Source organism: Rhyacophila brunnea, unplaced genomic scaffold (genome assembly GCF_057557595.1).
Source record: "Rhyacophila brunnea isolate RB1 unplaced genomic scaffold, BYU_Rbru_1.0 scaffold_8, whole genome shotgun sequence".
NCBI lineage: Eukaryota > Metazoa > Arthropoda > Insecta > Trichoptera > Rhyacophilidae > Rhyacophila > Rhyacophila brunnea.
Genome location: NW_028233350.1, coordinates 8476976 through 8496097, shown reverse-complemented (window position 1 = coordinate 8496097; position 19122 = coordinate 8476976). Strand labels below are relative to the sequence as shown.

The 19122-nt window shown below is 31.3% G+C and overlaps 1 protein-coding gene across 1 annotated transcript in view; it reads right to left on the bottom strand.

Moving 5' to 3' along the window:
* The window catches only part of LOC147063881 (proton-coupled amino acid transporter-like protein pathetic), a 72138-nt gene extending 59951 nt beyond the window's left edge, over window positions 1-12187 (bottom strand). The window contains exon 1 of the mRNA XM_085959298.1: window positions 12112-12187. The gene's annotated coding sequence lies outside the window, so the exon portion shown is untranslated. The remainder of the gene's footprint in view (window positions 1-12111) is intronic.
* Window positions 12188-19122: the final 6935 nt, after the last annotated feature.

Below are 19122 nucleotides of genomic sequence, written 5' to 3'. Positions count from 1 at the left end.
GAACATTAATTCAATTTTCATAGTTCCTTTTTTCAAAATTCATCATGAATTCAAGAATGAAAACCTAACCTAACAAATAATCCAGTATATCGGCTATTAAAAAAAATTGTTTACTGTTGGTTTCCTGTAAAGTGTAAACCGACAAGAACCGTGTTTTATTTAAACTTTAATTTTATGTCAGTACTATATTATGACCCAAAGAGGTTGGCCATATATTTCCGATAAAACATTTCACAGTGAAGTGTGATACGGCGAACTGCATACGTACAAGTTTCCGGACACGGATCTTAATAGCCTACTTCCACCCTTCGCCATTGATATAAGACGTTGTAATTGTAATAAAAAAATTCATATCAATAAGTAGCTGTTATTAGGTACCTACTTTATCTGTTGTTAAAAATGCAAAACGTTGGAAAATGTTTATTATAATTTAAAATCAATTAATCAATTTACATCATTGATAATCTTTAACGTCCCCTATGACATCATGACTATGGTCGATTAATTTATGAAGGATTTTCATTTACTTAAGGCCATGCATTAGTTGAGGCTCGGTCTAAAAAGATCGTTGCTAGGCGATGCGCGGATTGCGGTGGCGGGTGAAAATGACGCCTGTCAAACGAAATATTATCTGTCATATAAATCCAACATACGTCCATTTTATGTTATTTTTATTGTTCTATTAGTAACAATAATAATATATTCATTGACATGTTTTCTTTTTAAAGTAAATGGGTAACGTTTTTAGTCATCTTTACACGATTTTAGAATTAATTGACCCGTCGCCATCACGCAGCAAAGTGACGTGCTTCTGGGTCAACATTCTCTCACTGAATGGCAGCGAGTCCAAAATTTCGTCGCGCGTACAGTTGAAAATTATTTGGCGTTTCACTGATGCGTCACCTTAAGTATCTTTTGTTTATGATAGATCGCAAAATGATCGACGGAATTTTAAATTATTAATTATATTAATTTATCTCTACATTTTCAACAATTCGGAATACAATTTAATCGCATCTCTATAAAGATATTTTTATGCCGATAATGATAATATACAAACACAGGGATAATTGGTAAAAAAATACATTGCTTTAAAATTGAATCTTTCTTATATTACTGAAAATTTGTTTCATTTCATTTGCTAGTTATTTTTTACTATCCAATTCGTTTAACAACATTAAAGATTAATATCGATGAGTAATCAAAATAGATTTTAATAATAATCGTCAAATTTCTGGAAACATAAAATAATATGTCAATGGAAATTACAACAGTTCTTATCTTTGGCGGTGTAAATATTATGACACTGATAAATTGTATTACTTAATATACTTACTATTTAGCTACCTGACAAACCGTGGCGGATTTATGAACGGAGACCCGATGCATTGACGAATTTTGAGACCCCCCCAATATAAAATAAAAAAAAACATACAACCACAGAACAACTGATTAATAAATAGAATTCCGATAAGCTATGTGTGAATGTGTGAGTGGTCTACAAAAATGAACCACACATTTTAGACGTGCAATAGTGTGTGTTGCAACCTTTAATTACACCAATATTGAATGAGCGTCAGTGCATAAACCGAGAGCAGTTGACAGAATGAAGGTCAAGCTTATTATTGACACGTGTTTAAGTTTATTCCATATTCTTCCACACTCTATGTCGATTGCCTGTTACTCCGTTGGTATTTCAGTTCCCATTAATCCCTACTTATAACTATGCCTTAATGCTTATGTACATAAAACACACTACGACCTTATTTATATAAGCATCTAGTAAGAATATCAATGAACCTTAGTTAAAGATTATACTTTGCGTATTATTTTATAGGTATTTACTTACTAAATTTGTTAGAAATATGTATCTTTATATGATTTTCATTAATAATTGTATGACCTGTTTGAACTGTTTTGAGGCCCCTTTTAAATCTTCTAACGATTGCGTCACTTGCGTAAAAGAAAATCGCCGCTGCTGCCATAAGCACAATATGAAACGACAGTGACATCCTTAGTAGGGGTTGCAATACCGAATGAAAATACCAATACCAGTATTTCGGTACTTCCTATTTATTCGTAAAATAATTGAAAAAACAGAAGCATTTAAACACAATATATGTAAAAATCTCTTTAAAATATTATTTTCTAGCATGTATCATTGCTGGTCACCATGGACGATGAAGGGCGATGGAAGTAAACCAGAAATCGCGTAATCCGATAAAAATTACAGTCCTGTTAAGTCTTTTGTAATACTTATTACATTTTATTTCCACTGTCAATACCGAATTTTTCGGTAGGTATTGTCTGATTTTTAAAACCAGTATTTCGGTATCAAAAAATATTGGGATACCAATTTTGAAATACCGGTATTGCAATCCCTAGTCTCTAGGCAAAGGCTCTTAACCAGATACGCACATTTCATTTTTTTTAAATTTCGGCTATCTTAAATGCAACAATCTCGAAAAAATGGTACACAAAATCACCTACCTACTGACGATTAGATTAGACGATTAGGTTATTTCCGTAAAAAACACATTTTCAAACAGCGGGGGATTATGCACGTGAAGTTTAAAGGCCATCTAATGAAAATACAACAATATTTATGCTGACAGGATTTTTTATGGTTTGGTTATTTTTAAAAACTAAGTTATCAGTACCTTCTGCCGAAGCGACCACATCGTCTGCTTTATGGAAAACCGCCACACCTTTCGAATATTGTAATATTTGTATTCGTTCTTTCATTTGCCGCCCCTAAATAACTCATGCCCTGCCTACCCCCACGGGAGGTCACTGTGGCGTGATATTATTTTTTTTCTAACTTAAGTTTAAATCTAAACCTTACTATTTTTGACCGTAAAAATCTATATTAAAACACGTGTCCGGAAACCTGTACATATTATGTAGTTCGCCGTATCACACATAACCGTGAAATTTTGTATTGGAAATATATGGCCGTATATTACAGACCGTCCAACCTCTTTGAGTCGTATAGTACTGACATAAAATTCATGTCTAAATAAAACACGGTTTTTGTCGGTTTACACTTTACAGGAAGCCAGCAGCAAACAAATTTTGGATTATTTGTTAGGTTAGATTAGGTTTTCATTCTTGAATTCATGAATTTTGCCAAAATCAGCCATGAAAATTGAATTAATGTTCATATTGAATCTAATACACTTGGAGACTGTAAAGTATACGGTCATCTCTTTCCGATAAGAAAGCTCACGGTGAAAACTGTGCCATGGTGAAATGTTTTACGTACAATTTATATGTACTTAACCATCAAAACAAGGGAACGAATAAAAATCACTATGTTGCGGATAAGGTTTGTTTATTAGAGATATTATGAATTTACTATGTAAGTGTATTAAAAATAGATTTCAGATTGATTGATTGGTGTAATATTCTAGAGAGGCTTGTAAATGGACAAATAACTAACAATAAAGTAATATGAGATAACAGCAATTATCATTAATATAATAGAGATAGAAATCTTCAATATTTCTTAAGAATGTACATTAAATTTATTAATAATGTAACCAAAGAACTGCTAAACTATGTAGGAAAATGCTTTATACAGTAGTTGGTTCTATATTTTTATTTTTTCCAGAACGGAGATATTAATTTTTTGGGTCATATGAATCGGCAATGCAATACCGGTATTTCAAAACCTGTATCCTAGTATTTTTCGATACCGAAATACCAGTTTTAAAAATCAGACAATACTGATAAATTCGGTATTGAAAGTGGAAAAAAAATGTATTAATCAACATAAAAGGTTTAACAGGATTGTACCTACATTTTCTGTCGGTTATATGATGTTTGTTTTAGGAGTTGTCAGGTGTATTTTTAAATGTTTGTAAAATCGCAGTTAAATACTGTTCGTTTGTACAAGCAATAAAGTGTAAAAACTGTAATAAACTAATAAAACATTAGGCGGAATTACTAGTGGCGCACATAAACACTTCATAATATAAATTTATTCAAAGATCATTTGAAGAAGAAAGTGCCGATAGTTTAACTACTAGGTATTTGTTAACATCAGCATTTCTATCATAATATCTTAACTCGACCAATTTTTAAAGGTATACAGATATGTATCTATTTAGATTTTTTGCTTTAAAATATTTCTATTTTATAGAGATTTATATAATTATAATATACTTCTGTTTGTTTCCATATATATTTAAAAAATAATATTTTCATTTGAACTATCTACATTCAATGGAAAAAATAATATTTTTAAACCGTATTCGATCCTAAGACCATGTGGACCTCCATAGGGGTTGAAAGTATAGATATATATAAAAAAAAACAAGCACATAACTGTCACTTTTCCATCTAATATCTATTCTAGTATTTAGTGATAAAATGTTTTTATTTTTACTTTGTTCATGTAACAATCTTTTATCTTCTTAATATTTGATATTATTTATTTTATATTAATGGTTATTTACCTGAAATCTCAATTTTGGAAAAACTTTAAGTACTTAGTAATTTGTCATCCCCGTTTTATATACTTATTATAAATACGTTGAAAAAACCATTTTGTATACAACATGTAAATTCAACTCAATTTAAAAATGATTTTATGTCACTTACTTTGTATACAATTTTGTTTTATATCACTCAGTCAGAAACACAAACTATTTACACAAATCCATTCTGGTGATTGAGAAGAAACGAATGAGCTGTCTTACCAAACCACTAGACTAAACAACGTACTTAACTATATATTATCACACATAGCTTAAGCCTGTGTATCTAAATAATATTTATCATACCTGCTTACGTATTAAAAGATAACAATAGAAACAGTACGATAAAATCAATGCCTACCCAAACAGGTAATCAATAACAAAACCAGATTACGCTAAGTGAATTGTTTGATAATAAAAAAGACAGGTAAAATTACAAAGACGCTGATTATATCGGATCTTAACAGCCTACCTCCACACACATTAAATAAGATTATTAATTCATTATAAAAGCCTGCGACGCTCCATAGTGCGCACTTCGTCAGTGAACTAAGGAACAAGTCGTCTATTCAATTCTAAACTATCCGAAACGCCAATTTTTCGAAATATGTTTTTTTACATCAATCGATTCTCTATGAAATTTCCAACATTTCTGTATAAACCTAAATGCATAGGATTATAATATTGAATTTAAGAAACAATTATTTTCATGCCACTTCTTAAGTATCCTAAGTGACATTATTTGCTAATGTATTGAATTTTTCATAAATTTGAAATTGGAAAAAATTCCCCAAAATTTATTGTAATTTGAAACACAAAAATTGATTTTTTAATATTTCGATATTACAGAACTAAATCGAATTAAAGTATAGGTTCATAATTTCTAAATTTCGCTTTCCTGCACAATTTTATGATTTGGCGTTTAGGATAGTTTAGAATTGAATAGACGAAGTACGTAATATTAAAATATATACTCGTAGCACATTTTCAAATATATAAATAAGGTAAATACATAACTAGATATTTGTGTGTATTGTCATGTAACTGTTTGGTCAAATTATGACTTAGCTCTAATATTGTAATGGTAAGATACCCATAGGCAAATAATTATAACCTGTTCTACTCCCGGATACTATAACAACATATTTATGACAGTCCTTGAGGTAATTGGTGTCATTCATTAAAATATATATTGTTTTGTATTTAGTAAAATGCAATCAATTTATTTTCAGCTACTCAATATTTACATTTAGATTTTGATAAAATTGTATTAAATATAGCCTCTAGGTCAGGGTGAGCGAACCGTTTTACGTACGCGTGCCAAAATTTCCCAAATATTATTTTTCGACTGTCTGACATGCCGAGTAGTGTTTATCCTTGGAAAAAATACTAAAATTCTATTAAAGAAGTCTAAAAATTACAATTGAGTTCTTGAGACTCTATATTAATATATTTCATCGTGTTTCTGGCCGAAGGCGTATGTATCTTTTGTTCTTTAAATAATTTTTCCTTTCAAAATTTTCAAAGAGATCGAAGTCATACATTTCAGTCCACCAATTTTGAAACTGTCTGCCAGAATTACCTACTACTACTAGCTCCGCCAAGTTTTTGTTTCTTATTTGGTAGGTACATCTATTTTTGTGGGTAGAAATGAAATTGCTTGTTATTGTATTACTTAGTTTGGGTTTTTACACATAAATTGACATCAGAATTGCTCCGCTCAGATGAGGAAATCTCTCATTACAGTGTTCTCAACCATTATAAAATATCATAATCGTTTGCGACGCGGCTTCTCCCGCTGCCTGACCAGGTCAGTGCGATATTATTATGTATGACGCATTAAGCCTAAGGACGGACTTATGCAATTATCATCATCATCAGCCTGAATCTATCCACTGCTGGATGAAGGCCTCTTCAAGTTGCTTCCACTTCTCTCGGTCCTGTGCATTGCGTTGCCACGTACTTCCGCAGAACTTTATCATTTCATCGATCCAGTGGCCTCTAGGTCTACCTTGTGGACGTTTTGTACTTCTTGGATACCACTGGATGACTAGATTTGTCCAACGATTGTCTCTTCTTCGAACTATGTGTCCAGCCCATCTCCATTTAAGGCTTTTAATAAACTCTATTACATCGCAAACCCTTGTCTGCAAATCCACTCATTCCTCTTTTTGTCCTTTTGCGTTATGCCCAGCATGCACCTCTCCATACCACGTTGTGCTACTCTAAGTTTCTGGATCTCTCTTTTACTTAGGGTCCATGTTTCACACGCATATGTCATCACGGGAAGCACACACTGGTTGAACACTTTGCGCTTTATATATTTACTATGCAATTATATATTTACATTAAACGTAATTCTTATTCTTGAAGAGTATTTTTTGCCTGCTATTTTTTATGCAATGCGATCTGTTATTTATGGACGAATTTCGTTGTTTTCATTTGCTCATCGATTGGTAAATATTATTGGTGAAAATAATCTTTAAAACCCAAGAAAATACGCATTGCTATGTCGTCATTATTTTTTTTTAAATATTATATACCTACTATATGTATATTATTATCTGTACAACTTTTTTGTAAAAAACATATTTTTGTTTTCTCTTTAAAATAAAACATTCACGTGCCATGCAAAATCATCTTCCATAGGTTTGCCTTCACTGATCTAGGTTATATTACGAATACGTGTGACAATGTTACCCAAAAGTCGTAAAATAAATACAATAAATTAAATGTCAAAAAATAATAGTCATAATAATAAATTGTGAGATATTACTCTAAGAGATAACAAAATAAAAAAGCAGGTAAATTCTTAAATTACATACTTAATGTATTCTGTAAATAATTATATTATACTTAATATTTACTGTAGACTTACTATTTGCTGCTATTCATACATATTATGATTCAAAAACAATAGTCAACGAAAAATCTTATTTTTAAAAAGAATTTCATTATGTAACTGTTTACTTTTTAACAATATAATCAGTTAACTCTGTTTTCTAGATCATTTTTACTTTGAACTACGTTATGCATTTTATATTAACATTTTTATGAAATTGAGATAATAACATCACTTACATTGGTTCAAGTAAAATCATTGGTATTTGCGGTATGGTGCTACGTTCACATAGTATCTACATACCTATATTATATTAAGTAGATATAAGATCGGCTGCGCTGGTTACGTCAGGTGCATTGCGAAACGACAATTGGAGTAAGTACTGTCGAACAATCTAATAGGGCGCAGAAGAGGAGGTAGAACAAAAAATCGCTAGTAAAATACTATCAACGACAATTTAAGCTGCAGATACCGACTTGTAAACGGGTACTTTGGATAGGGACATCTGAAGAGAGCTGTTGGAGGAAACCATGACAAGTTTTGTCGCCCGCTCAATACTGAGATAATGAGAGAGTGTAGGGCGGGAGAAATATTAAATACTATTACTATAAGTATATAATAAGTATGTAAGATAGTACTATAAGTATTATCCGTTCTAAAATATAATGCATTAAATTCGATTACACCCACGGTGGCCGCGCGGCTTAAGCGTTGGACTATAACGCCGTGGGTCCCAGGTTCGAATCCTGGGTCTGGCAAGTACACATTTATTGTTTTTCAATTTGTGTCTGTCAGGGTATGGACCTAATAGGTTGAGCAAGTGGCTGACATCCATTTCTCGTAAACAACAAAATCTGTTAAAACAAAACCTCTACTCTGTGGAGGCACATATGATCCTATTAGGATCGGACATGGTCGAAAAAAAAATCGCTTAATCGAACGTACTTGCCACCTTTATTAAATGAAATGGATCTGTATATTCGATTGATTTAATTATTATAATTTAATTTAAAGACTCTAGCCGAGGAGAATTCAAAATCAATTTCCATCGATAACGCAGTTTTATTTGAAAATAAAAAATAATTCCATATAATTATAATTCAATAGTTCGATTCGTGTGAGTTTTCTTTAGAGGATAGCATGAAGGTATACTGTAGAGGCTTTACCCAACTCTACAACTGTCACGTCATTGTCTATACTCATGTTTGGGGCATAGACAGCGGTGAAGCGTAAATAAGAAACTGACAGTTGTCTAGAGACTTCATTCCTGCGTAGAGGTTATAAAGTCGCTTCCTTAAAGTCCTTCGCTGAACTATCAAGTTAAAAGATTCAAGTTAAACCGATATAATATAATATAACACCATGTTATTTGACGTGTAATAACAAAACAAGTTAATGTGCGCCATAATATAAACGATATAAAACACCAACTCATGTATTAATCAACTCTGCCCGAACACATGTCACACACACGAGCAACCTTCAGATATCATACGAATAACGGACGTAGTTGGAACAAAACAAGTAACGACTACATCCCTTATAAAGAAAATGTAAACTGCTCTTCCCTTATCGCTATGGTTACCATTCATCTTTTGTTTTAGATATATCTTTATTTGAAAATTTCACCTATAAAATGGGAAAATTACTCCCTAAAAATAGTGTGCATAGATAGATTGTGCAAAAATACTGTTACGGCTGATTCTTTCGAGTGATAGTTCAGAAATGTTTAAAAAAGGTTCAAACCTAAAGGTCAGTTTTCCAAATGACTGATTAGATCAGGGATGGCGAACCTATGGCACGTGTGCCACTAGTGGCACGCAAGATGATTTTCCATGACACGCCAATGTTTTATTTTGAAGAGAAAAAATGACCTATTGAAAAATACAAGAGTTTTATAGATAAATTAAAAAATAATGACGACATGCGTATTTTCTTCGGTTTTTATTATTATTTTTACGAATAATATTTACCTATCGATGCGCAAACGGAAACAAGGAAATACGTAAATGACATATTGCATTGTATAAAAAATAGCATTCAAATACTAAAAATTTCAAGAATAAGCATTACGTTTGTAAAATTAATGTAAATATATAATTTTGTAGGTCGGTCCTTAGGCTTTATGCGTCACATATAATATAATCGCACTAACCTCATCAGGCGGCGGGAGAAGCCGTGTCGAGAACCTCTGATTTTGATCGATTTACAATGCTTGAGACCAATCAAGCAATTAAAAATGAAAATATTCAATCAACAAACTTGATGAAATTTATCGGTAGTCGTTCAAATACAAACAGCTGATTGCTATTTTGCATCAAACATAATCGCTAAAAATGGAAGAGGAAAGGAAGAATATATATATGAAGGAAGCGTGGTTAAAATGCTTCCACGATCTCGTTGAACATGAATAAAATTATTCAAAGAATAAAAGATGTAAAAAAGCTAGAAACACGGCGAAAGATATAATCTCAAGAACTCAATTGTAATTTTACAACTTATCAATATATTATATATTATTTATTATTAATATATTATATATTATATTATATATATTAATATATTATATATATTAATATATTATATATTATTAATATATTATATATATTAACTTAAAAATATTTTTTTTTTCATTTTTACCCATGAAAAACTGCTCGGCACATAATATATTGGAAATTTTGGCACGCGTACGTACAAAAGCTCGCTAACCCTGGAATAGATCATACAATTTTTAGGGCACCATATTACTCTGGGAGACCACATAGCTCGATGAAAAGGCAATAGCTGGACAAATCTTATGCCGTGTCCACATTGGCAACAAGTTGCTGGCAACCTCATTAAATTTTACGATAATTATCATAATTGCTTAAGAAATTTTACGATGATTATCATAATTATCGTAAAATCTAACGAGGTTGCCAGCAACTTGTTGCCAGTGTGGAACCGGCATTAGGTTAACCTCGAGGTAGAAAACGTCCATTGGTACACGAGATTGTTCCACTTCGGTAAATGGCAACGCAATGCATGACAAGATCCAAAGGAATAAAATCGGCCACAGGAAAGGATTAATCTAGACCACTGGCTTTCAACATTTTTTGTCGCGACCCTCTTTTGCTATAGCAAAATAACCTTTGACCCCCCCGCCAAATGTTTAATGTAATAAAAAAATACATTTAAAAAAATCATACATCTTCCCTCACTTTGTCTAAATTCATCTAAATTCGAACCTGGTGATATGCACAAATCGATGATTTGATTCAATATACATTTAATGTGATTTTTTTCCGTATTTATCGCATTTTTAGTTTGCGTTTCCGACCACTACATAATATACGTAAACTGGCTTACTCACAATTCACTGATAATTCTGCACTATTATTACAATTATTTTTCAGTGATTCAAGTTTCAGCAGATATTTATCAATTTTTATCACTAACTTAGTCATAATTAGGGAATCCAATCCCGAGCCAAAATTCTGATCCCGGGATTTCGGGATTACAATTTGACAATCCCGGGACTGGTCCCGGCATTGGCATTTTTTCCATTGTTAATATAAAATTTATAGTATAATTTATACTATTTATGACATTTATTGTTAATATTGTGTACGTTTAATCTTGGAAATACACAAGTTTACTGGAGTTTTTTTTTTTTTTAGAATTATTAATAACCATTTCCTTGCTTTTTCGTACAAGGTGGTTGTTAGTAATTTTGAACAATCACAAAGGCTTTGAGAAAAACACATAAATGTTTTTGTCATGACCGTGAATCGAACCCAGAACTCTTGGGTGGAAGGCCATCGCCTTACCCACTGCACCACGAGAGCCGCCTAGTTTACTGGAGTTAAATAATATTGTAATATAAATAATAATGTGAATTTAATATGAGATTGCTGTTTCTGATAGTAAAGACATAATTAATGGATTAGCGAGATTTAAAATAGTAAAGCAAATAATCATGGCGTACTAATGGCTTTTCCGCTTCATAAATCAAATTAGTTAGCCAAATATGAAACTGCCGTAAAACGTATGATATCATGGTGGGATTACTTTGTTAAAAGTGCGAAGCACTGTTTTTTCCAATCTTTCTCATTTTTAATAATTTATGTGAAAAAATAAAATGAATCGGCAACCTACACATGGGTATAAATAAAACTTCATTCAAACTCAGTTTATTTCTAATGTAGTTATTTTTTATTAAAAGTATTTTTTCTATATTTTCGCTTTTATTTTATTTTCCATAAAAATTGATAAAAAAATCAATCCCGAAATCCCGGGATTATGTTTATCAATCCCGGGATTCATAGGTATCGAAAATAGCTCGGGATCCCTAGTCATAATGTAATTTATTTACCGACAATAAAAATCATTGTATTTATTTAAAAAAAAATACCTGTTTAGGTTTGAACCGATATTGATTTTAAGTATAGTAAGTTATTCTGAATAAACGTTCATTAGTATACAAAATAAACATAATAATAATTAATATGTACGGTCAGTCAGAACATTCACAATGATGTAGACTTAAATAAGTACACTTAAGAATTTAGATGAACTTTTCTATTTTTATATAATAGTTTAATTTTCAAACATATTTCAAAAATCTTAAAAATTAGTTGAATATACTTAGGTAATTAATTAATTAAATAGTGTGTGATTTTAAAATCGGACAACGATTAATGCAAAATATAATATTATTAATTTCACTATCGGGCCGTCATAATAATTATTAGTTGGCATTTTAATTAAATATATAAAAACGATAATAAAACAATTATCCTATGTTACCTTTATAATTCGATGAGTATGGTGTTGATGTTTGTTTTTTAATATAAAGCCAAGGTTTAACACTTATTATTATTTTGTCACATGGCAGAATTGATTTTTTTTAAATACACAATACAATAATACAACGATTACAACTGCAACTAGCTCACTGCACTTTGTTATAGATAGATCATAGATAATAAAACATAATGTAGGTACTGTTTAATCTAACGTTTAACATTAATTACTGATAAGAATCATAATAATAAACTAATTACTATAGTATATAATTAATTAAATTTCAGTGATTTAGTAAAATACGTGTACATAAGTAGGTACCTACTCTGTTTAGTGTTTATAACCTTTTTTTTTTTTTTTGTAAAAGTGTAAAGCTTATTAATTTATCGATGTTTTTAATGAGTAATACAAAATATAATATTCAATCATATAAGTAGTTATAATTATTCATATAAGTACCTATACCAGTAGCGAAGGCTGAAGGTAGGCTTTTAAGATCCGCCATAAATAGTGCACATTAAACTTTGTTAGTCATAGGTACGTATTTGTTTTTATTGAACTAAGACTACAATTTACAGATGGTATTGGTTTGGTTTTAAAATCAATTAAACCCTACCTAAGCCAAAACATAATAGATTTCGTATATTTTGGGCGATACGACAAAATTATGCACACTTTTTCATTCATACTTAATTGTTTTCGTTGGATTAAGAATGCATATTACACAGATTGTTGGTTCATTTTTTTTTTAAATTCATTAAACCCTGCCTAAACCAAACCATATTCTATGACAAATATTCTTCTGTCTATAAAATATTTAAAATTATATATGGTTTAATTTTAGATATTTTATAGATAAACGATCATTTTTCGACTATTTTATACCATGGCTTGGATTAGCCAGGGTTTAACTTAATTTTAAAAACTAACAAACACTATCTACACATTGTAGTCTTAGTTCAATGAAAACAAATACGCTTGACTGATATACGTTGTTGTGCACTGGTTATGTCTAATCTTAACAGTCTACCTCCACCCTTCGCCACTGAACAATATTCATATAATATGTAGTTATAATTATGTATATAGGTAGGTATCTAATATAAAGTAGTAATATAATTAATTATTAATTGTTTATAATGAAGAAAGACAGTGTTGTTATCAATGAATGATTTATTGAATGATATTAAGTATGTATTAAAACAGGACCACGTAAATTCTGTAATAAAACTCATAAGTTAATCGCAACAAGACCTGCAAGCTTTTATTCGTTTTCAATTTCCGACTTTATGTTAAAAATGCTAATATTCTTATTGTGTATCGACTTTTTTTAGGTTATCAACAAAATATAATATATTACAGTCAATAAAAAGGTATTGTATTTTTTATTACGTTCGGAATATATTGGACATTATTATAGTCATCATTGTTGTAGATGATTTATGAATTTATGATACTCAAAATATCGCCGATAAAACAAAATATTCCAGACATTGATGTACAGATATCCATCATACAATTATTTTTATCACATAAACAATACAATCTTAAAAATCTTTGTACTCTTATCATATAAAGAAATAACATTGTTAACACATCACTATAGAAATTATGAATAATAAATACTAGATACACTAGTCGTTTTTATTTTTATAAACAAATCTCACCTTAGCATTAAAATTGGACACGTCAAAGTTTTAAATACGCGCGGAACTGTTTTAACTGGCGTCGCGGTTTTGTATCACAAAGTTACTGAGTTGTCGCGTTTTTAGCGGGATTGCGAAGGTGTATAATATATTTCGTAGGTAAGTTTTTGCGCGGTGTTGTAATTATGCTAGTATGCGCAGGTGTGTCGATGCCCGCGGACTGGCGATCACTGTGGGCATAACCGCCAAGTCCCAACACTTAAAAGAGGGGAGTTTTGGCTGGACTGCTAAATTAATGCTAAAACGCTTAATTTATAAACACGTTTTTCTTTTTAACGCACCAATTTTCCACAGTATTCGATAATTAAACGCGTCACATCACTAATTATCCGCTCATTTTTCTCTCTAATTTTTTTCATTCAATCGGTAGATACTGTTAACTATTATGTATCTAATGATTATTCATATATTTGGAGTGATATATTAGGGCCATTGGCTATATAAGAAGCAAAAATGCAGCCCCATAGTACAAATAATATGAGATTAGCACGACCTTGTTCTTGTATTATATTCCAAAACTAATAGAGGGAAAAGTAAGTTAGTAGTGTATTTAATAATGTAAATAAGTCTATTTTTAAAAACCTGATATTATTTTATCCATATAATATATCTGATTAATTTTAATATAGATTATTTGATGTGTCTGAAACCTAGTGTTTATGCTTAAACAAAACAAAATTATCTAGAAAAATGAATGTGTGGCTATCACATGCGATAGAAGTGAAACTTTGCTGTTCGCTTTGGAACGTTATGCGGCTGATTTTACCATAATTTAGTCGGTAAAACTCAGTAGTCAATACAAATCATAATTACACATTGTGAAATATAGTTTTACTGACGATATATATGAAAACAAATATGTATTACTAACAAAGTTTAATGTGCACTATTTTGGCAGATCTTAACAGCCTAATTCCACCCTTCGTCACTGCTACATACTGTACATGAACATCAGTTCAGTTTCATTATGCTTAACTTGAACTATTTCAAACAAGGTTTGGCTAACTGAGGTAATATTGACATTATAATAACACAATATTTTTTCTCAGTATTTTGTACTACGATAACATTTACAATTTGTATTGTGGTATAAGAAGAAATAAACTCTAGATAACTAATCTATGACAAATGCATCGATATTCGTTATAGGCTTTTCTTTTCCCGGTCTATTGAATAATTTGAATCAACTGAACGAAAAGTCCTGTAAGTAGGTATTTACCACAACAGATTAATAAATAGAATTCCGATAGACAATACCCCAATTGGTACACTACATTTTGAAGCAGGGCTTCGAATGTGTGAATGTCCTACGAAAATGAAACACACTATAGCCGTGCAATAGTGTGTGTTGCAACCTTAAAATACACCAATATTGAATGTGCATAAACCGAGAGCAGTTCTCAGAACGAAGGGCAAGCTTAGAATGACGAATTTTTGACACGTGTTTAAGTTTATCCCATATTCTTCCACACTCGTAATCGGTTGCCTGTTACTCCACACCCGTTGGGCATTTCAGTTCCCATTAATTCCGTCGTGACCGGAGACTTGTACGTATGCAGTTCGCCGTATCACACTTCACCGTGAAATGTTGTATCGAAAATATATGGCCGTATATTAAGGACCGTCCAACCTCTTTGGGTCGTATAATACTGTCATAAAATTCATGTCTAAATAAAACACGGTTATTGTCGGTTTACACTTTACACTACAGGAAGCTAGCAGCAAGCAAATTTTGAAAATAACCGATATATACTGGATTATTTATTAGGTTAGGTTAGGTTTTCATTCTTGAATTCATGAATTTTGCCAAAATCAGCTGTGAAAATCGAATTAATGTTCATATTGAATTTAATAAAATAATGAGACCGTATAGTATACATTATCTATATCTCTTTCCGATAAGAAAACTCACGACGAACTGTGCCACGGCGAAATGTTTTACGTACAATTTACATGTAACCTAATTCTGTGTTCCCTGGTACCTACCTACTGGTATTATTTATTTCTATATTTCCTTATTTTTTTTAAACAAAAATTATATTCATAATATACATACAGAGTATATACAAATATTTAAAGGTATCATTTTCAATGTCAGGTCTTTTTACATTGTCGTCCGTGTGATTTTTACATAATACAATTTCAAATTTGTAAATGGAGATATCAAATGAAATAAGACATATTTTTCAAACATCATACAAACGATGGTTCAATAATCTATCAAACGAATAAGATTTTAGACGTATTAAAAAACTCCCTTTATTTGATAATGAATAATTTGTATGACGGCCCGAGTTAAACAGCGGGTCTATTCTTTACTAATCGACCGCTAAAGTGATAAAGTGATAAATGTTATCAAACTTAGGGTATGTTTATGTTAAAATATTAGCACTTATTGTAACAATTACAATAAGTTGGTTTAAATTGTTGCAATAACTGCTATATTTTAACAGCAGCAACAGAGGTGCTGTTAAAATGTTGCACTTATTCAATTACAATCAACTACTTGTATTTGTTGCAATAAGTGCTAATACTTTGATACAAACCTACCCTAGTTAGCCATCTTATTTATCACTTTAGCGGTCGATAAGTAAAGAATAGACACCCAGGGCCGTATTTCGAATTGTGTACAGTGGAGAATTGAACGCAAGTTCAAGATTCAAACAATTTTAAATTGCGCCTGCAAATAAGAAATTGAGGTACATTAAAATATACTTTTCTTTGCCCTAAATCCTGACATAACATTATTTAATATATAACTTGATAATATTGATGAGATTCAACACACTCGAACCCCGTCGTAAAACGAGGTCGACATTGACTACACTGTCATAGTGTCCTCACTTGAGTTGACAATATTATAAAATTGGTAAACGGCTCGATAATATCGGAAAAGCAATACAAGTGGTAATACTCTTTCGCCTTTTTCATACAGAATCTACAATTAAATAATTACAAGATAAAACGAACTTTTTGTATACAACGTTTTTAATTACGTTGAATTATTATGCTCAAACTTGCACTTGATATGAAGTAAATAAAAAAACAAACAAACAAATATAGAATACTGAAATGTCATTTTGACATTTCATATTGATTTTCATAGTAACGCACGTATATATTAATAATTTAGTTGCTAGGACCCCAGACCTCTAGCAACCAATAATAGTGGATTGGATTACGGATTTCTTCCGAAATAACTTTTCATACAAAACAGAATTAATTGGAAATGAATTCAATTCTACTTAAAGATGGCTAAAAGTATTAAAAGAATGCATTGGCATCGTGTTCTGATATATTTTAAAAGTTTCAAATGTCTAGCTAGTCGGGAAGTTAGTTAAACATCGATTGCAAGATTTGTACTGGATAAACAACCACCGGACAAACTAGAATACGACCTAATAAAAACGTTGTAATAATAAAATAGTCGCCGAATTACCCAAAGCCATGAACTGTTACATGCTTTATTAGCTTGAAAACTTTACTGCGTGCATGCACGCCTTTATGAATGCCTATAAATCCTACTTTGCAACATCGTTTGTACAGAGGGTATTTTTTGATTAGGGCAACGTGTCTCTGATTATGATTATGGCCTAATTGTAAATGTAGCAATTATGATTGATGTTGTATACACTCAAGGAAGGAGGGGCTGACATGACTCTAGCTTGGGGGTCGGGCTCAGGAGGGCCCCGCGAGGCGAGTCGACCAGATAAGTGAGATAAGCACACATCACAAATTTGCTTTAATAGTAAAAAAAAAAGTGCGGCGCTATTTTCCTTCCAATAATATTAGATATTATTTAAAATTATGTGGTTATACGATACAATTTTTAATTGCGTATCAATGCTCGACAGCTCCATAATTCAAATGGATGTATTAAAATGACAAAAAACACTTAATATACACATTAATTTTACCGCGTACACCATTTGGAAAACGCTACTGTAGAGCGTCACACTGTATTTAGCCTTAGCGATAGGTAAGGGGGGCAAAGATCCAAGCCTGGGGGCCCGCTTCAGGATGTGGGGGCTATGATAAGACATATTAATTGGAATACTTCATAATATATTTTTTTTTAGAATTATTAATAACCATGTCCTTGCTTTTTCGTACAAGGGTTAGTAATTTTGAACAATCACAAACACCCAGGCTTTGAGAAAATCACATAAATATTGTGTCCTGACCGGGATCGAACCCAGAACTCTCGGGCGGAAGGCAAGCGCCTTACGCACTGCACCACGAAAGCCGCCTACTTCATAATATTTACAAAAAAATACGAAATGTTAACGTCACTAAATATGTAACAAATTGTATCAAATAGATTACACGCAGCTACAGTTTTTCCCAATAATTAAAAACTATCAGAGTATTGCCGATCAAATACCGGTTATTCTAAATACAACACCAGTTATAGGAAAATTTTGTGTTGACGCATATGAGTAACTAAGCAATAATTATTAGGAAGGTAGGTGGCGTGTATATGTATGATATTGATAATTTATTATTATATCGTCTAGAGTTAAAATCTATTTGTAAACGATTACAGCGGGGCAGTCCACTTCATCAATCAATTTCTAATAGGAAGTTTACGACAAATGTGCTTAGATAATACTTGTAATAGGTGTGAAATGAATACTGTATACATGCATAATTGCAACGCGTATATATCGTTGCGGTTACATCTTCATTGTATAATGTTTAGGGCAGAGATTACCAACCATGGCATACCATGGCACATTAGTGTGCCGCGCCTGTATGTCTTTATAGAACACCTCCATGTAATTTATAGATTAAAAAATAGTACTTACACTTTTTTTCTAATAAGATCAATTAATGTTTTACTTGTATGAAAGTACATGACGTAGCAATTTGGCGATAACACATATTTCAAAGTTTTCCATTGAGATTCCATGAAAAATCGTTATTTTGTGTGACATATGGTTGTATAAACCATAAACCGTATTGGTTATCTTGTGATTACTGAAGTTTATACCTACTGTATCATATTTTCCAATTGTCCAACGTAGGTCAAAATGGAGCTTTTATGATATTTTCAGAGCATAAACGTGGACGTTATAGATAATCTATTTATATAATTTTGAAGCCTTATTTTCCTTTATATTTATTTTAAACATTTTGATGACTACATAAAGTATTTTTATGACATAAAATAGTATTCTTTTAAACCTCTCGATCTAATGTTTCAGAATATAGTCATATTTCAGTAAATCCATGTGCAGTGGTGTTAAGATTTTTTAGATTTATTAATTTTTAAACGCATTTATAAAACCATTAGTAAAATTAATGT